Source organism: Mus caroli, unplaced genomic scaffold (genome assembly GCF_978045245.1).
Source record: "Mus caroli unplaced genomic scaffold, Mus_caroli_1 scaffold_20, whole genome shotgun sequence".
Lineage (NCBI taxonomy): Eukaryota > Metazoa > Chordata > Mammalia > Rodentia > Muridae > Mus > Mus caroli.
In genome coordinates, this window is record NW_028227275.1 from 39879541 (window position 1) to 39900590 (window position 21050).

Here is a 21050-nt window from a genome sequence, read left to right on the forward strand (position 1 = left end):
TGAGAATGGAGTTGGGGGCCTGTGGGCTGTGCCTAGCCCAGAGTTGGAGGTGGTGGAGAGGAGCTCTGACTAGCCCTACAGTAATTGTCCTTGGCTTGACAGACCTTCTACAGGAGACTAGGCTATGGCTCTGTAGGATCCCTATGGTAGATCCCAATTTAGAGAGACCGTCTGTGGTTCCAAACTGTTTATTGTCATGGTGGAAAATAGATGTGTAAAACCATACCCCACTTCTCAGGGTGAGCCTGAGATTAAATGCCTTTTGCAGGGAGGATTTTCTGGGAAGGGAATCTTATTGGCCATGCCCTCTGGGCCTCTAGGTACCTCATTCGCAAGGAGATCTCTGTCTTGAGTTTACATGACCACAGGCTACGTCTCTTTTCCTATTGTCTCTGTCTGAGATGTTAAGGATATCTTATCTATGTGTGGAGGTTTGGAGGCATTGCCCTCTGTGCGGGGCTGTGGTTTCATATAGGCGGCTCATACTGGGACTCGGTGAAGCTCCTACTGTCCCTTTAGGGTCTCCGTGGCTTCAAGCTTTTAGCTCAATTGAGAACCAGGCTTCCTCTCACTGTCCCCTACTCCACATCTGAAACCCTTAACTCCAAATATTTTAGACTTTTAAAAAATGCTTCTCCCTAACAGGAATACCTAAAACAATGTTCATGCCTTTCAACCCCAAATTTTCAAGCTTTTAGCTCAACAGAGGCCCAGGCTTCCTCTTACAGTCCATTGCCCCACAAAGAACCAATTGGGGAACAGGACCTTAGCGTCAAAACCATCCTGACATATATATATATATATATGTTTTTTTGAGACAGGATTTCTCTGTGTAGCCCTGGCTGTCCTGGAACTCACTCTAAAGACCAGGCTGGCCTCGAACTCAGAAATCCACCTGCCTCCCGAGTGCTGGGATTAAAGGCGTGCACTACCATGCCCATCCCGACATTTATATTTTTAAGATTTATTTTATTTTAATTTATGTGTATGCATGTGTGTCTATGTGGAGGTATGTGCCCATGAATATGGTTGCCTGTGGAAGCCATAGTAGTACAACAGAATTACAGATGCTTGTGGGCAGCCATATGCAGAGTGCTGGGAAACAAGAGTAGCACATGCTCAGAATAACCAGTCGGCCTCTTCATCCCCTAAATGTAATTGGTGTTAGAGGCAAAGAAACTTTACACTGTTGTTCAGAGTCACATATATATAATGGAGATTGAGGTGGGGGTTGCCTCTGATATAACACTGTTCCATAGAGGTTTGTCTTGTTTAGATTTTTTTTTTTTTGCCAGCTTCACAAACAAGCTAGAGGCATTTAGAACCTCAGTTGAGCAAAGCCCTGCATCAAACTGCCTGTACACAAGTCTGTGGCAGCATTTTCTTGACTGATGGTTGACATGGGAGAGGCCAGGTCACTGGGAGCAGTGCTGTTCCTGGGCAGATGGTCTTAGGTGATATAAAAAAGGACTTTAGGCAAACCATGGGAGCACTCCAGTAAAAGACATTCCTCTGTGGTTCTACTTCAGTGTCAGTCTCAATATTACAATCCTGCTTGAATTCCTGCTCAGTGATGGGCCTGAGGGTTGTAAGGTAAAGTATATTCTGTCCATTCTAAGCTGCTTTTGGTCATAGTGTTTATCACAGCAATAGAAATCAAGTCAAGAAGAGTATATGTGCTTAGTACATATAGATAAAGGGGCTAGGCTTCTTAGAGCATTAGTAGAAGAGATGATGTATTTGTAACTAAAACCAAATAGGATTTCAGGCTGTAGTCTCTCCTATGCTTGCCTGCCTCATTTGTTAGGGAAGCTGAAGGTGGAAAGTAATCCTTCTTGGAACTGCTTTATCCTGAGTGAGTAGGGCAGAAAAAGTCTCTCCTATTCTGTCCCTAAAGCTGTTATATTTCCTGGGGCCCTATTGGAGACGATCCATAAACTTTCTCAGCTTGCTCATTCAGGGTTGACAGATGTCTCCCTTTGCCATGATCACATGCTGGTCTTTTTCTCTTCCAGATGGCAGCTGTTGTTGAAGGACTGTTTGGAAATTGACCTGTTGGTTCTGAAAAACAAAAACAAAAATAAAAACAAAAACACTGCTACCATGGTAAGGAGTGCTGACAGTGTCCAACTTGTCCAGCCTGGACAAAAAGTCTGATGTCCAGATTAGCAACTGCATCAGTCCCTTGGAGGGATTGCTGATCTGCCCTTGGACTTCTCCAGACTTATGGATTAAAAACAGCATTCCTCCTGGAAACATATGCAAGTTCCCTCTCCTTCTGCAGTGAGTAGGTCTCAGGCTCTCCTATTTTGGAGGACTGCTAGATTAGTTGATACTAATTTGGGGCTACCTTCTTCATGGTCCTAGAAGCTTCTTTTCACCATTGTTTTTGCAAATACAGATTCCCCCTCCCCAGTACCCCCACTCCCAGATACCAAGATATCTTCCTCAAGCAAGCTACTCAGATCCATTATCTATGAACTCAGAGGTGCTGCTTTCCTATGAGTATGGATGTTTTGTGTGTTGGGAGGAGCAAGAAGACATTTTCCCAGGCCACAGAAATATTTGCTGTTACATAGTTATCTGAAATGTGATAATATTAAAAAGAATGATTGACTATAAATCTAGTAGAGGTTATATGAATCAGGCAGCTTGGGTCAGAAGTGTAAGATGGAAGGGAAGGTCCTCTCAGGAGCTGCATGTGACCAATGATTTTAAGGCCAATAAGCAGAGTTTCAGGTAGCAAGTTGGGTACACTCTCTCAGGTTGAGCTTTATAGGGTCACTCCTTATACTGACAAATTGGTATCAGGCCAAGGGGAAATTCAAGGTCATTTGGGATAGATTTGATTGTCTAGACTTTGAAAATAACTGTTCTACTTCTTCATCCTAGGACAAACTATCTGCTACCACCCCGGGTCCATTATTCTATATCTAATCTCTGTTGTTCTATGGACTGTAACTTGGTTATTATTGATAATAATAATAATTAATTAATAGCCACTAATAAACAAATACATACCATATTTGTCTTTCTGGGCCTGGAATACCTCACTCAGAACGATTTTTTTTCTAGTTCCATTCATTTACCTGTGTATTTCATAATGTAATTTTTAAATGGCTGAGTCATTATGTAAATATACACATTTTAATTGTCCATCCATCTACTGACAATCATCTGGTCTGTTTCCAGTTTCTGGCCATTATGAAACAAGCATCAAAGAACATGGTTGAGCAAGTGTCCCTATGGTAGGATGAAGCATCCTTTGGGTATATGCCCAAGAATGGTATAGCTAGATCTTGAGATCGATCTATTCCCATTTTCCTGCGGAATTGCCATACTGATTTCCATAGCAGCTGTACAAGTTTACACTCCTATTAGCAATGGATGAGTGTTGCTCGTATTGCACATCCATCCTCTACAGCATGAGCTGTCTCTTGAACTTAGCCATTCAGACAGGTGGGAGAGGAAATCTCAAGGTCGTTTCGATTTGCATTCACGGACACAAGTGCTTCTCACCTATCTGAATTTTGCCTTTTGAGAATTCTGTTTAGATCTGTACCTCATTTTTATACTTGGGTTATTTGTATTCTCGATATCCAGTTTTTGCAGTTTATAATATACTTTGGTGGATATTAGCCTTCTAACAGATGAGTAGTTGGTATAAAAAATCTTTCTCCTTCTTTAGGCTGCTGCTTTGCCTGAATGATGGTGTTCTTTGCCACATGGAAGCTTTTCAGTTTCATGAGATCCCATGGCTTCATTGTTGATCTTAGTACCTGTGCTAACAGTGCTCTGTTCAGAAGACCTTTTCTGTGCTCATGATTTCAAGGGTATTCCTCATTTTCTCTTCAGTGTTCAGGTTTTATCAGTTCAACATATCTGGTTTTATACTGAAATATTGAATCCATCCGGCATTGAGATTTGTGCATGGTGATAAGTATAGATCTATTTTCACTCTTTCTTATGCAGATATCCAATCTGATGGGCACCACTTGTTGAAGACGTTTTGTAAGTGTGTATTTTGGCTTCTTTATAAAAATCAGGTGTCCATAGGTGTGTGGATTTATGAATGGCTCTTTGATTTGATTCCACTGGTTGACGTATCTACATTTGGGCCAATGCCATGTTGTTTTTATTAGTATAGCTCTATATTACAACTTGCAATTGGGTCTAGTAATATTTCTACAATTCTTTTATTAGTCAAGATTGTTTGAGCTATCCTGTTTTTTTTGTTGTTGTTTGTTTGTTTGTTGTTGCTGCTTTGCACATGCGCACATGCACGTGAGTATGAGTTTGAATGTATGTATGTGCTGCCTTGTGAAGCTCAAAATTGTCCTTTCCAGATCTGTAAAGAATTGTGTTGGAATTTTGATTGGGATAGCATTTAATCTGTACATTGATTTTGGTTAGATGGTCAATTTTACTATATCAATCCTACTGATCTATAAGCATGAGAAATCTTTCCTTCTTTTGATATTTTCTTCATTTTCTTTTTTTTTATGTTCTTTTTTTTTGATTTTTAATATTTTTATTACATATTTTCCTCAATTACATTTCCAATGCTATCCCAAAAGTCCCCCATAGCGCTCCCCACTTTCCTACCCACCCATTCCCATTCTTTTGGCCCTGGCATTCCCCTATATTGGGGCATATAAAGTTTGCAAGTCCAATGGGCCTCTCTTTCCAGTGATGGCCGACTAGGCCATCTTTCGATACATATGCAGCTAGAGACAAGAGCTCCGGGGTTCTGGTTAGTACATCATGTTGTTCCAACAATAGGGTTGCAGATCCCTTTAGCTCCTTGGGTACTTTCTCTAGCTTCTCCATTGGGAGCCCTGTGATACATCCAATAGCTGACTGTGAACATCCACTCCTGTGTTTGCTAGGCCCCGGCATCGTCTCACAAGAGACAGCTATATTTGGGTCCTTTCAGCAAAATCTTGCTAGTGTATGCAATGGTGTCAGCGTTTAGAAGCTGGTTATGGGATGGATCCCTGGATACGGCAGTCTCTAAATGGTCCATCCTTTCATCACAGCTCCAAACTTTGTCTCTGTAACTCCTTCCCTGGGTGTTTTGTTCCCAATTCTAAGAAGGTGCACAGTGTCCACACTTTGGTCTTCATTCTTCTTGAGTTTCATGCGTTTATCAAATTGTATCTTATATCTTGGGTATCCTAAGTTTTGGGCTAATATCCACTTATCAGTGAATACATATTGTGTGAGTTCTTTTGTGATTGTGTTACTTCACTCACGATGATGCCCTCCAGGTCCATCCATTTGGCTAGGAATTTCATAAATTCATTTTCTTTCTTCAATGTCTTAAGACTTTTATTACAAGTCTCATTTGCTTGGCTAGAGTTAGCCTAAGATAGTTTACATTATTTGATGCTATTGCAAAAGGTGTTGTTTCCCTGATATCTTTCTCAGTCCATTTGTCATTTATCTATGGAAAGATACTAAGTTTTGTGAGTTAATTTTGTATCTAACTACTGTGCAGAAAGTGTTTATCAGCAGTAGGAGTTCCCTGGGAATTTTTAGGGTCTCTTGTGTATACTGTCATCTACACTTGTGCACATATCATCTACAAATAAAGATATTTGACTTCTTCTTTTCCAATTTATATTCCCTTGATCCCCTTCAGTTGTCTTATTGTTCTACCTAAGATCTCAAATCTTATATTTAAGATGTATGGAGAAAACAGACAGTCTTGTCTTGTTTCTGACTTTAGTGGAATTGTTTTGAGTTTCTCTCTAAAGTTGATGTTGGCTCTGGCCTTGTCAACTACCTTTATTATGTTTAGGTATGTCCCTTGTATTCCTAATCTCTCCAGGACTTTTATCATGAAGGGGTGTTGGATTTTGTCAAAAGCCTTTTCTGCATCAAATGAAATAATCCTGTGGTTTTTCTCTTTCCATTTGTTTATATGGTGTATTACATCTATTATGCTTTTATGGCATCTGGGCATCTAGGCATCTGGGTTTGGAAAGTTTGTAATTTTAGGTGCTAATTTCTGGTCTTGTTCTTGTTGGGTGAGTCTTTGTTCCTTAGTTTCTGTGGACTTCTTTGTTTCTTAGGAAAGTATGGTGGCTGTGTGTTTTCTGGTAAGAAATTCTTTTGGGATCCTGATAGATGTAGCTATAGGGGATTTCTGGGTCAAAATGTATTTCCGGGTGTTAGGAGTTGACACGGGGGAATGTGCTGGTGAGAGAGTGATGCAGGAGGGAGGAAGGCAGGGTGTTCCACCAGGATCTACTTAGTCACTGGGGAATTGGGGCAGAGAAGTCACAGCAGGTAGTCTGATTCAGAGCAGGGGGTGAGATTGGGGGATTGTGTGTGAGGTGAGAAGCAAGAGTGGAGATCTGAAATGTGCCTGCTGGAGTTGGGGACTGGGGTAATAGAGTGAGTGGAGAGGAAGATTAAAGTTAAAGATCTCTGTGACACACTGAAGATGGGACAAGGGAGGAGGGGGTGGGGTGCAGCCTGTAGCTTGCTACAGGGATGGAGGATTTGGAGTAGAGGAGGGCCACCTGAGCATCTGCAGTTAATCTACCTGCTTCCCTGGCCAGAGTGGCCTGCAGGTTTCCTGGGGAGTGCCTGCTGGAGCTGGGGACTGGGATAAAGGGATGAGTAGAGGATGGAAGTTCAGAGGGGGAAGTCTATGTGATCCACTGGGTATGGGGCTGCGAGGAGGAGGAGGAGGAGGAGGAGGAAGAAGGGGAGGAGGAGGAGGAGGAGGCTGCAGCAGACCATCTGCTACAGGGCTGGGGTAAGACTGATGAGACTGGGGTAAAGATCCACAGTTGGCCTATCTGATTTGCTGGCCTGAGTTTTGGAAGCTGAATTTTAATAAAAGGACAAAGCAAAAACTGTTTAGAAAAATGATCAAGGTTGGTGTTAGTTTGCAGTCATCATAGTCAGGCAAAATGACTGTGGATGAGTTTTTGAAGAATAGTGATAGATTTTCAGTAGGCTCACAACAGTATTTCATTGTTGGTTGATTCTGCAGTCAGTGGGATGGACTTAGCCCTAGAAAGATGAACCCAGTTGTCTACTTCAATGAACTTTCCCATCAGGTTGGCCAGAAGGACAGTGTAGGGTCCCTTTAATTTTGGAATAAGTGGGTCTGATAGGGATCCTCCTTTCAAGATTTTATTAGTACTCATTCCTAGGTGTTGGTCTTGAGATCAGTGTGGCTATGACTTGGAGCTGAGAAGCCTGAATGTCAACTTTCCTTTATTCATCCACCACTCCTTTCCTTTTTCCCCCAGTAAGTACCTGTACTGGTTTTGTGTGTCAACTTGACACAAGCTGGAGTTATCACTGAGAAAGGAGCCTCCCTTGAGGAAATGCCTCCATGAGAGATCCAGCTGTAAGGCATTTTCTCAATTAGTGACCAAGGGTGGGAGGGCCCATTGTGGGTGGTACCAACCCTGAGCTGAGTTCTATAGGAAAACAAGCTGAGCAAGCCAGGACAAGCAAGCCAGTAAGTAACATCCCTCCATGGCTTCTGCATCAGCTCTTGCTTCTTGACCTGCTTGAGTTCCAGTCCTGACTTCCTTAAGTGATGAACAGCAATGTGGAAGTGTAAGCTGAATAAATTCTTTCCTCCCCAACTTGCTTCTTGCTCAGGATGTTTGTGCAGGAATAGACACCCTCTTTTCTAGTATATCTTGGTTCTAATTCCTGGTTGAGAGGAAGCCCAGGGCATGAAGCAGCGAGGGTGGCAACATGTCATGCACTTCATCTCCTCTTCATTGTTTCTGTTTTGTAAACTCACTGAGTCTAATTAGTGCTTCCAACTAGAACACTGGCTGGTCTTGTTGGTTTGATCTTGTGTGGACAACCATGAGTGCAGTGGAATGGCTTCTATTTGATCTTCTATACTAGTAACAGTTGTGGGCCCAAGGGATGATTTCTTTGCCAACTGGAATAAAATTGAGTAAATCTCCCATTTGTCTGTAAGGTGATTCTGCTTACCCACAATGCTTGAAGTTACCAGGGCTCCTCAAAAGTGACAGTGATGTTTCTGGTGGGAACAATGAGGATCTCCCTTATCTTTTCCAAGATGTGGCATTCAGTTCTTCAAGCCAGAGGTCTGACCCAGTTTCATGGCAGAAGTGATGACGGACCACTGGACAACCATCACAGGGAGGTTTGCTTTAGGACAGGTCTATGTGTTAGGTGTATTCTTAATATGTGACCCATTTCAGAAGCCAAAAGGAAGTTTCAACTGTAAAGTTTTAAATAAAAAAGAATTGTAAGACAATTATCTAAATAACAAAAGTAACTAATAAAATAGCATCAATATTATATTTACTAAAAACTGAAAAATATAGAAAAGTCATGTAATGAGCTCCAAATCTCTTCAGCCACTGGAAGTTAACATCTAAATTGATATTCATAAATAAGACCCAAGCCACACTATCAAAGTGCTGTTCTCTAGGCTATAATTGCCTTCCTTCTACCCTCCTCCCCCACTTCACCCCTACCCCCCATTTTTTGAGATAGAGTCTCATATAGCTCAAAATAAATTGGGACTAGCATCAATCCTCCTGCCTAAACCTCTTAAATACTATAATAATAAGCTTGTACCATCATGTCTGGCTCAAATTAAGCACATTTAAAGCACCCTAACAAACCACATGAAAATTTTTCAAGAAGGGAAGTTATCTATTTTTTAATGGCTAGTCTGCTTTTACTCTTTTTCTTTCTTTCTTTCTTTCTTCCTTCCTTCCTTCCTTCCTTCCTTCCTTCCTTCCTTCCTTCCTTCCTTTCTTTCTTTCTTTCTTTCTTTTAAAGAAAATGCTCTGAAAAAGGCGTGCAGGTTTTCATTCCAGAGTACTAAGTAACAACGACAACAGCAGCAGCAGCAGGAACAAGAACAAGAACAAGAAGGAGATTTAAGCTGTTAAGGTAGTGCATGTCTGTGCCTTCAGCATTGAGAACCATGAGTCAGGAGCATCACAGCAAGTTCAAGGTTAGCCTGGGCTACAGATATAGTTCCAGGTAGGTTTGTAATACATGGTAGATCCTGTCTACCCCCCACCCCCATAACTGCTTTAGAAATGGTCATGGTATTGAATGCTGTTGGTAAAGCTGTGCTGGTCACTGAAGATAGTTCTATGGGTATTTATAACTACTGATTTATATAATCACATGATAAAACATATTAAATGGGCCAATTTAGTGTTAAAAAGAGTTGTAACTTTTGATTTTGAAATTGAGGCTCTACCATGTTAAAATAACTGCTGAAGCTAGAAGGGATTAAAGTCAAAAATCTAATAATAAAGCTGTGTGTGTGTGTGTGTGTGTGTGTGTATGTGTGAATGCTTGTGCTTGTTTGTGTGTGTAGGTGTGTGTTTGAGTGTTTTGTGTGTATATGTGTGCAAGTGTGTGTATGTTGTATGTATGAGTGTGTTGTATGGGTTTGTGTGTATCTATTTGAGTGTGTGTGTGCATTTGTGTGTATCTATGTATGAGTGTGACAGACTTTTACTGCATGTAGCCTAGGTTAGTATTAAACTGGCCATTCTTCTGTCTGCCTATACTTCTTGAGTCCTTGGATTATAGGCATATACCATTACACCAAATTAAAATCATAAATATTTATAAAGGAAGGAATAAGTTTCATTTTAATTCAACTTAGTAGTTCTTTTTACTTTCTAGCTAACACAGGAAAAATAAACACAACTTTCCCCCAGGGAATGTGTTATTTATGCCAAGGCAGTTAAAGAGCACATCAATTAATTATTCTTGTAAATCCAAGCAGTTTAGTCTCTGTGCACTGTTAAGCTTGTGTTTGAAGGAATGTGTGTTGAGACATCTGGAATCTTTGCCTTAAGAGTTTGAAACTATTTTGGTCTCATTTCCATCTACTGTTCCTTGTCCATCTGCTCACCCAGTGTACTTTTGAGTGTGGCTAAGAAGAAGAATAAAGGTACCCATGTGTCCCTCTCACTTCTGGCAAATGACCTTGTTACTGATCCTTTTCTTTGGCCTTGTGACCTCCCCTCTGTTCCTGGTCACACTTTGAGTGAGGCATATTTCTGAAGAACAGGAAGCCTTCATTATATCTTCCTCCCCAAGAAGGCTGCATTTCAGGAATGAGATTAAGTAAACAGTTATAGGTATAAGGACAACCAATCTGTTCTAAAAACGGGTTTGGCAAAAAACCAATAGTGTCAGGCACCCAAGCTTAGCCTATGTGTCCTCTGACATCAGCTCCAAGTCCCTACTGTGACCCTGTTTATAATCTCATGTGGCAATGTTCTTGGTAAATAGTTTAGCTAGGAAAAGAACAGGCTGAACTTGGTTGGCAAAGATACACCTTATGTATGCTGGGGGGATAGTTGGCAAGTCTTGAGCAATCTCTTAGATGCCCGTGTGTGCACAACTCAGGCTTAACGTGACACACACTGACTCATCTCCTCAGAGGCTGTTTTTCTCTCTTATAGAGCTGGCAGCCAGCCCCAATCTCAGAAATGGGAGATTTCTTGAACTAATTTGGACAAGTAGGCTGTGTTTTTTAGACCACAAAGCAGTAACACTCTGTCCAGACAGAACTGCCAATTATCCTTGAACTTCTCTATTAAAAAAAAAAAGCCAGATCTTTCTATTAGTCTGTTTTACATAGAAGCCTGAGCTAAGCATCTCTTCGTCTTTTCTAAAGCAGAAAGGAGTTATTAAAAGAATGACCTAATTATATTGATATGGTTGTCTTTTTAAAGAAATACTATAGTTGAAATTAATTTTGGAAAATTTGCCTTGGGTTTGTATATAACCTGGACAATGTAAACTTTGGGATTAAATTTTAGATTGTAGGACAAGACAGTATGGACTGGGTTGTTCATTTCCCCGTGTTGTAGTTTTCTAAGCTGCTGAGGGAGAAGGAAAGCAGTTACTTTTCTCATATAGGAGCACAAAACATGGTGGATGCTCTGGGGACACACATTAGCTCAGGCATGTTCATCTATGTGCAAGGCTGAGGCAAACCATGATTCAACGGGGTTCTTTATAAACGTCTATGTTTTGTGGCTATCTCATTTCCCTATGCTGAGAACCCATAGATTTAAAAGAAAGAGAAGGGTGTTTTTTTTTTTTTTTTTGGTCATTTATACCCAGCTAACCAGAAAAAAAAATAATCTAGATTTTGTAAAATAAATAAATAAATAAATAAGTAAAATCCTATTTTCTGTTTCCTTTCTCCTTCACTATTTCCGTTCTTCCCTTTCTCTCTCCTTTCTTTCTTTTTTCTCCACTTCCCATCTTGAATTTGTACATGGGAGGCATACATGCTACCCTCAACTTTATCCCTAGGCCCAGGCCTCCATTGTGGTTTTTTGTTTGTTTGTTTGCTTGATTGTTTTTTGATGTGAAATGGCAGACTCCTCTGAGACTGACCTGAGAGAATAGAGATAGAATGACCAGTAGGTGAATGACAAACAGTGAGGGAGAGAGATTTTTAACATTTCATGAGAATCTTTAAATAGATCAACTACATAAGTAAGTAAGTAAGTAAACATAAGCAATCAAGACTAGGTTCTACCTTGGGTGGGGGAACCTGTCCTGTCTCTTTGGGGAAGTCTCTTAAATTTGCCCCATGCTGTCATGTCTGTCACCAAAGGTCACATGTAGTGTCAACCTAGGAGCCTAACTGTGCATTATGCACTGGGAACTCACAGTGAGTAAGAAACATTTTTCTAGCCAAGGTTTTCACCTCCCATGGGGAGAGAAAAATATCCAAATAATCACAGTGCTGCAAGATAAGTGTTAGATTTAAAGTAGACACATTTTCTCTGGTTATAATGCCTGGGGTGTTTGAGATTGAAGCTGGAACAACTGTGTTTGGTCTTGAAGACTGAGAAGAGGCTGGGGAGGGGGCATAACTTCAACAGGCACAGAGAAGAAGTGGCAGCAGTTTACAAAGAACATTTCAGAATAACAGAGTGTTTGAAAGTTAGACAAACTCTTGGTTAATAGCCCCACAGGGTGAATGATTTGGGATGTATTACTTAGACCCTCTGAATCAGAGTTTCTGTCTCTGTAATGCAGGACATCATTATACATCTTGAGAATTGTTGAAAGAACAAAATGATGAGTGTAAAGGGCTTGGAGCAGTATGGGGGCAGAACAGGAGTTCATCAGATGGCCACTGGGACTCCACAGGGACATGTATAGCTGTTGCTTTGAGATGGTGTATTGTTCAGAATACCACGGTTTGTACTGAGAGTGGTAATGTAATTCATCATTTTAAGTATGAATAAATCAACTTCCCACTTTACAGATAATAAGCCCTTTTGTGTATGCATGTGCATGTGAGTACGCATGCATGCATGCTTATGTGTGTGTGTGTGTGTGTGTAGGAGGGGTGCAGTTTAAAACAGGGACATTCTGAATTCTAGGCAATCTACTCTGAGGCACAACCCAGCACTGTTAAACCATCTTGATAAATCATCTGTAAAATGGAAATAACACCTCCTTGCAGAGCTGTTTTGAGGATAGAGTTAATTTCCAACATAGTTCTAGTAGTGGTACATAATACACAATAATTGTTATAACTGATAATAATACAGCACTTCTGGGAGCCAGCACTTATATGTAATGCTCTTACCCTTGTATTGAAGTTGTTTGCTTATTTGTTTGTTTTGGGATAGTATCTCATGTACTATGAGATACTTATAGCCAGGGACGATCTTGAATCCCCAATCTTCCTGCCTCTACCCTTCAAATGCTAGATTACAGATGTATGTCATCATGTCAGGCATTGTTCACAGGCCACAGGCAGATCATACTTTTGAATACATAATATCTTTATTTAAAGATAGTGCATGATATTAATGACTATGTCTTTTGTGTGAATTGGAATGCAGAAGTTATCCAAGCATGTTATGTCATTTTTTGTTGTTTTTCTTTTTAAATTTTTTTCACTTATTTATCGGCAGAACCCCAATCACCTAGTAGATTTTTAAAGGATTAGTTGTTCCACGAATTAATAGGTGTGTCTCTACTTGCTTGTTTTTTTCTATTGGAGTTAAGCAATTTTAGGCACTGAAAGAGTGGTTTGAAAACTGTGTTCTTGGGTGATTTGAACAATGTAGTACAGATAAATGTGTGTGGCTTCAGCTGGTGGAAGACATCATGCTCTCCTAAATCCTGCCTACTGGGTGCAGTCGTCCACACTGTAATTATAATATGACTACTTACTATATTTATGATTTTGTATTATGATATCGTTAATAAGCATTATCTTCTAGGTCATCTGAATGTTGCAGCAGGTGTGAGGGTTGGAGAGATGGCTCATTGGGGAAGAGCATTTGTTAAGTTCCCCGCACCCATATAGTGGTTCACAACTATCCATAACTCCAGTTTCAAGGTCTCAGATGCCCTCTTCTGACATCCAGAGGCACTAGGGACAAAGATGGTGTGCATACATAAGGGATAAAAATAAATCTAAAACGATGATGATGACGGCGATGATGATAAAGCCATGTCTAGAACAATTCTGAGTTTACCTCATACTTTTCTTCTTAGAACTTTACTTGGATGCCACAAGTGTCAGAAAGATCCAGTCTTTTTATTTATTTATTTATTTATTTATTTATTTATTTATTTATTTATTACAAGAATCCTCTATAACTTTTCTCCTTCACCCAGTTGCAGCACAGTTCTGTAAGGTCCTATTTCCACTATGCTATCTTATTACAGTTCTAAGCATTGGTGATTACGGAGCTAGTTACATGTGTGGTGACTTAAGAGTTTAAAAGTACCACTACAAGCCTGCTTTAAAACTGGTGGAGTGAGAAGACTGGGGAGCTGGCTTAGTGGGTAAAGGTGCTTGCAGCTCAAGTGTAAAGATCAAAGTTCAAATCCCCAAAACTCATGTAAAAGCCAGGTGGGAAGCATGGACATCTGCCATTCAACTAGTACCACAGGAAGATGGGAGATACGGATAGAAGAATCTGCAGAAGTTCATAGGCTATCTAGATGGGCCTATGCAGTACAAAAACAACAGAGAGGTCCCATCTCAAAGAAGTGCATAGTGAAGACATATACCCATGGTTGTCCTCTGATCTCTACATACATGCTGTAGTACCGATGCTCGTATTAGGCATAGTGATGCCAGAGACAGAAGAACTACCACAGGTTCGAGGTAAACCTGGGCTATAGAGTGATTGATGCTCAGCTTCAAAAAATTCAAGTACAAATATATAGTAAGTTTGACCCAAGCCTGAATTATATAGCAAGACCATATTCAAACAACAACAAACAACAACAAAACCAAACAAACAAAAATCCCACCCAAGCCAATGAGCTTTTCAAAGATTCAATCAGTACCTCGTAAGCACATATCCATAAACAATGCTTCATATGGCCCATAATTTTTCATCGTTCATTTGTAAAATACCATGTGGTTAATTCACTTGATTAAAGAATTCAGCAAAAAATATTCTTAATGTTCACTGGCTTATTTTTTTTAAAGTTGTGCATTTATTGATGTACAGTTAAATATTAAGTCTGTTACATAAAAACTGAATGTTCTTTTCTTCCATCTGGAGTAAATTGTAAGCAACTTTTGTTCCAGATTGCTCTCTTTTTTCTTTATTTTACATATAAAATGAAATTTATGGGGAGTTTTTCACTCAGAATTATATCATGGACATTTAAAAAATACACACACACATACACACACACACACACACACATCACATCACATTATTTCTGAAATCAAGAAAAGTCAGTGTGCCCAGTGCTTGGCAATCTTTGGAAAGGTTACTTTTCACATTCAATGGCTGTCTAATTGAGTATTTTTCAAAATTAGTTCTGATTGTGGTAATTGGTCAAGGGGGGAGAAAAAGAATTCAAAGAAGGCTTATTTTTCAGGACACTTTTATTTAAAACCATCTTTTTAAAGAACAGAAGGTACATGCAGTGATCGAATTATTTTAGCACAGTGGGTTGAAAACAAAACAAAACAAAAAGGTTGTTTAAAATCCTTATTTATGCCGAACCAAACAAGAAGCAGTGAAAAACCCTTGAGGTAAGTCACAGCACAAAACTCAACAGCAGCTGGCCTCCCTGGAGCAGAGACTCCATGCCTGACAGGACCTGATAATAGTCTCCTCTTACTATTTGAAAACCGGGACAACTAACTTCAAATTTCCACAGTTCAGTTTCCCATCTTCTTTAACTCTTCCCGTCTACTAGAATGTAAGCCCCGGCTTAAAAATCTCTGCAGTGGGGCCAGTGAGATGCCCGGCAGGCAGAGGACTACAGGTGGCCAAGCCTGAGGACCTGTGACTGGTTCTTGGCACTTACATGGTGGGAGGAGAGAGGCAACTCTTGCATGTTGTTCTCTGACCATATGTATGATGGCATGTGTGCACCAACGCACATACATAAGCAAGCATCAACAAATAAATGCAACAAAAGTTTAAACTATCTGAAACAACGTATGCTTCTTTTAGCAGCTGTTTGGTAAAAGTTGAGTATGGTATAGATGTGTGTGTGTGTGTGTAGGCACCTAAGTGCAGGTGCCCACAGAGGCCAGAGGGGTTGGAGCCCCAGAGCTGGCATTAAAGTTGTGAACTGCCCAACATGGGTGCTGAGAACCAAAGTAGATTCTCAGCAAGACCTGTAATGACTTCTTACTCCTGAGTCATCTTTAGGATACTTGATTTTTAATTTATTGAAAATGGTCAATGAAAGAGTTCTAAGGTTACTGCGATGGTCAGTCTTTGCCAACTTGATTAGATTTGGAATCCAAACTAAGAAACCTGTGAGAGGATTTCCTGGAAGGCAAACGGAAGTTGTGGGAAGCCTTCACTCACAGTGGTCAGCACCTTTGAGGTTCCACTATAAATGGATCTGAGGGAAACCCAGTGCTGTTTTTGTCTTGTCTTCCTTCATTCCTTACTTGTGAATGTATTTACTCTGTTGCTTGGAGGCTTTGTTTCTTGTCTGATGTCAGAGCTTATCTTCTTTACTCTTCCCAAATGGGGTAAAGGCCAGTGTTTCTCTAGCAATCATCCATTGCCAGATTGGGATTCCAGAGGCATCCAGTCTCATTTAACTGAGCAGTTATTGAGTTCTCAGCCTTTCCAGTGTGTAGATAGCCACTGTTGGACTACTCAGCCCATATTCTGTAAGCCTACATTGTGATGTGTATATATATATACATATACATACATATACATATATATGTGTGTGTGTGTGTGTGTGTATCACTTATATATGCATATACTGGTTCTGTTCCTCTAGATAGCCTTCATTAATACACTTAACTAAGTCAAAAGAAAATATATACAGTACATATACATACCTTTAAAAATTCATGCAATGAACTCAGTACATTTCGTCTTGCGATATTAAAATCTGAATTGGGCTATCCTGTTTACCATTCCCTTTCACGTTTTGCTATTGGGAGTAGACAGTCAATAGTCCCCCTTCAGACTGCTCAAGCATTCAGGTGTGGTCGTGTTCTCTGCTGATAGGAATGTATGTGAAGCTCTCTGGGTACTCAATCCAGAAGGAACCCTGTCAAGCCATTTTATACACATGGGTGATTTTTATAGAGCTGCAACATGTTCTTGTTTCTACATTTCTAACCCTGGAAAACATTTTTGATAATTCCCTTAAATGTTTTTGTAAAGGGTTCTATTTTAGATCTGAGAGAATTTGCCAGACTGGATGGTGAGGTTGTCTCTTTATAAAAGGCATTAGTCGCAGATCATGAAGTATTTGTTTGCACAGAGAAAAATACATATATTCATAGCAAAATATCCAAGTCTACAGATATACAACACTAGCAAACAGCCTCTGGCACCTGGGAGATTACCATAGAAAATGACTGTAGCGGTGAAATACGTGTGTGAATTACTTTCCTAGGTTGGGGTGGATTAGTCTTTTATTTAAAGAAATGAAAAAAGAAGTGGTTGTATGAGCTTCCACTAGGCCATTCCTATACTCAACTATTGATCTGAGCTCTAGCCATACCTGAGAAGGAGAGAATTGTTTCTTGTTGGACTGAGGGAGAAATGAGAAAGGGAGGCTTAGTTCGTTAAAGCAGTGAGCCAAACTTTAACCTGGGCATCATAAGACAGGATGCAGGTGCTTGCTCTTAACCACTGTGTGGCTTTAGGTTAGTTGTCAGCCTTTCTTGGTACCAGTTCACCTACTCATGAAATGAAGATGCAAGCTAAGGGAGAGTGAAAGATGGGAACTAACTTGGTTGATGTGCTGGGTAGTTTTTTGTCAACTTGACATGAACTAGAGTTATCTGGGAAGAGAGGCCCTCACCTGAAGAAAGTTCTCTATGAGGCTGGCCTAATACACAAATCTATGGGGCATTTTCTTAATGACTGTTAAGGGTCCATCTCATGGGGCAGTACCACCCTTGAGCAGGTGGTCCTGGGTTATATACAAAAGCAAGCAAGCAAACAAACAAACTGAGCAAGACGTGAGGAGCAAGGGGCTGAACAGTGTCTCTCCATGGCTTTTGCTTCAGTTCCTGCCCTGACTTCCTTTCTGATGAATTGTAAGATGAAATAAAGTCTTTCTTCACCAAGTTTGTTTTGGTCATGGTGTTTTTATCACAGCAATAGGAAGCAACCTGGGGGAGGGAAGGGGGGATATTTCTATCTTGTTGATAAGGATGGATTGGAGTATAGTAATGGAGAAAGAACACTTTTAAAAGGAGTGCATATTGAACATTTGGAAAACAGAATGGGAGAATATCTTTACCACATATCAGAATGAAGGATCATAGCTATACCACATAAAGAGCTTCAAAAAGAAAGTAAAACTATGGGACAAATGGGTTATTAAAATGAGCAGACAGTTCTCAAGATTAAAAACACAAAAGCCAATAAGTATTTTTTTAAAGTATCCAATATCCTTAATTACCAAGCACATGCAAATTAAAACTACTTCAGGATACATGTCATCCTAATCAGAATGGTTTTATTAAGAAAAAAGGCAAGAGCAAATGCTGGCACTGTTGTGGGGAAAAAGAGACTCTTTGTTTTTGTTTTGCTTTTTTGTTTTTTTGTTTTTGTTTTTGTTTTTGTTTTTTGTTTTGTTTTTTCCCAGACAAGGTTTCTCTGTGTAGCCCTGGCTGTCCTGGAACTCACTCTGTAGACCAGGCTATTCTTGAACTCAGAAATCCACCTGCTTCTGCCTCCCATGTGCTGGGATTAAAGGTGTGCGCCACCACTGCCCGGCCTAAGAGACTCTTTCTCACTGGTGGCAGAGTGGAAAGTAGCACCGCCACTGTGAAAATCAATGCAAAGGTTCATGAAAAGTTAAAGATGGAACTACCACAGGACCACGCTGCACCACTCTAGGGTTTATACTGTAAGAATTCCATATCCTATCACAGAGAAACCTTCACATTCATGTTTATTGCTACATTATTCACAATATCAAGAAAGTGGAGCCAGACTAGCTGCTCATCGGCAGACAGATGGATAATACAAATATAATAAATATACATAATTTCTATGTGGTAAATAAATAGAATTTTACTCAACTGTAGAGAAGAAAAGGGAATTATGAAACTTGTAGGAAAACAGATATAAATTGGAAAGGTGACTCAAAGTCAGACAAAAATTATATATTCTCTTTCTGTGTGTGAATCCTAGCTTATCAAATTTAAATGTATTCAGATATAGCCAGTTGAGTGTAAATATAGGTTTAAAACTAGAAAGAAAGCCATAACAGAGGAGAGAGGTGAGAAGTAGAGAGGAGACTAAGACACATGACACTGAAGGAGAGTTAGAGGGACGTAGACAATCATTAGTCACTTTTCCATTGTTTTTTATTATTAGATATTTTCTTTATTTACATTTCAAATGTTATCCCTTTTCCTGTTTTCCCCTCCGAAAGCTCCCCACCCTCTTCCCACTCCCCCTGCTCACCAATCCACCCACTCCTGCTTCCTGGTCCTGGCATTTCCCTATACTGGGGCATCAAGCCTTTACATTGTTTTATTGTAAGAAAATTGTATAACAAAGCAATTAATAGAAGGGAGGGTTTATTTGAGCTTATGGTTTCAGAGAGATAAGAGTCCATTACCATCACAGTGGGAAATGTGACAGCAGGCGGGCATGGCTCCTGGAGCAGTAGCTGAGAGAACATCCTGGGCTATAACTAAAGCAAAAAGAACAAACTGGTAACAGTGTATGGCTTTAGAAACCTCAAAGCATGCCCCCAGTGACAGACTTCCTCCAACAAAGTCACATCTAATTCTATATAAACAGTAGCACCAACTGTTGACTAAGTCATCAAATGCTCTAAACTGTTGTGAACATCACATTCAAACTATCACAAGGAAAGCAAAAGAAGTCTCCCTTAGACAGAAGACATTGAAGATGGGAATCTGAACTGGACCAGTAAGGGAAAGGGGAGGATTCAGGAGTCCTATAAAACATCCAAGCCAGGGCCTGTTTAGCTGAATTACAGCTACGGAGCTCCTTCCTCCCCAAAGCAATAGAGAAGCAACTTTGTCTTTCTCTGGTGCTTGACTTTCTGTCTTCCCTGAGTGTCTAGTTCTTTGTCCATATCATAGAATGAGCTTGGCAAACCACTAGGTGACTTCCAGTATCCACAGAACGACGTGAAAGTGGGAAGAAGGCTTTAAGGTGTGAAAAGGCACAAGTGAAAGGAGGACAGGAAAATTAAAAATGCAAATTTTGTTCAAAAATATGCCATAATAAAATCTAATACTATGTGTTTTAATTTTAAAAATTAAACAAAAATAAATGGATAAAAGGATATTCTATATACTTGATATCATTTAATGATTTATTCACTAATTGGTAATGAAAATATGACACATTTACACAATGGAATTCTCTTCAGTACTGAAGAAAGTAAAATTATGAAACTTGCAGGAAAAATGGATAGAACTGAAAAATATTACCCTGAGTGAGGTAACCTAGGGTCAGAAAAACAAACATACTTTCCTTTTCATATGCAGAGTTTATATTCAAAGTTTTAAATGTCTGTGTCTAAGTTGGAGTGTTTGCAGATTCCAGGAACCCACAAAAGCAGTCATGAGGTGGGCGAAGTAGAGGACCAAAGGGAGGGGTTGCCATGGAAATAAAGGGGAAGAATACCATGGGTGGAAAGATTTAACTGAGGACAGATTCATGTTGGGGGAGGGGACAGAGTCAACTAAGACTAAGGATGTATGGAAAAGACATGTAGGAATATAATACTTTATAAGTTAATAAAACTATATTTTTTCTTTTTTAATGGAGTTATCTTTCGTGAATGGATAATCTTGTCCCCATAATTTACAGGTTATTGAGTCCACATTCTTGTGCCAAGTAAGAAATACCTCCCTATAAGTTAACTGCCAGAGAATTGGCTTCTCAAAAACAACACAGGTTACTGCCGTTGTTCTTGGTTGTCCGTTAGAAATGGATTGTAAGACACTCCTGGTGAAGAAAGCACATATTCTCATTAAAGACTAGCAAACTGAGCTGAACTTCCTACCTGCTGATTCATGTTCATAGTTCCAGAAGGTACCATCCAAGCTGTAGGGGGAGAGAAGTCATCAAAGATCTAATCCAGATGTGAACCCTGTACACTACAATACATGCTGGCCAAGATACTGATGTAGTGGTATGACTATTCCTGGTGTAACCAACTACTTTGTGATTGGACCCGAGACCATTAGAGAGAATGCAAACCTGGTCAAAAGGCTATGACTAGGAAAGCTGTGGGCCATACGAGGACATCTACTACTGATGTTATGCTAAAGGGAAATATAGGTAAGTTGCTTTCTGACTGATGTTGCACTCAGCCTTGGGTTACAAGATTTTTTTTGGCAGTTGTTGATAGTCAAAACAGGAACACCTTAACTATCAAAGTCAGGAGACTAAAGGACTGCCAAGTACTTAGCCTTACATAGGACATCCACCTTATGAAGCCAGAAGAACATTGTGAAAAAGTGGTTGGAAAGGCTTAGAGATGGATGGAAGAGGGAGGAACTTCTGATTGTAACATGGCTGCTATAGCCATTAACATACAGTAGCTGTGGTCAC

The 21050-nt window shown here is 40.0% G+C and overlaps 1 long non-coding RNA gene across 1 annotated transcript; it reads right to left on the reverse strand.

Moving 5' to 3' along the window:
- Positions 1 to 1801: 1801 nt before the first annotated feature.
- LOC110286095 (uncharacterized) lies at positions 1802 to 20543 on the reverse strand. The gene is made up of 3 exons (XR_002377112.1): positions 20500 to 20543; positions 7981 to 8233; positions 1802 to 2061 (listed from the first exon to the last, which is right to left on the reverse strand). It is a non-coding gene; the product is annotated as an uncharacterized LOC110286095 (long non-coding RNA).
- Positions 20544 to 21050: the final 507 nt, after the last annotated feature.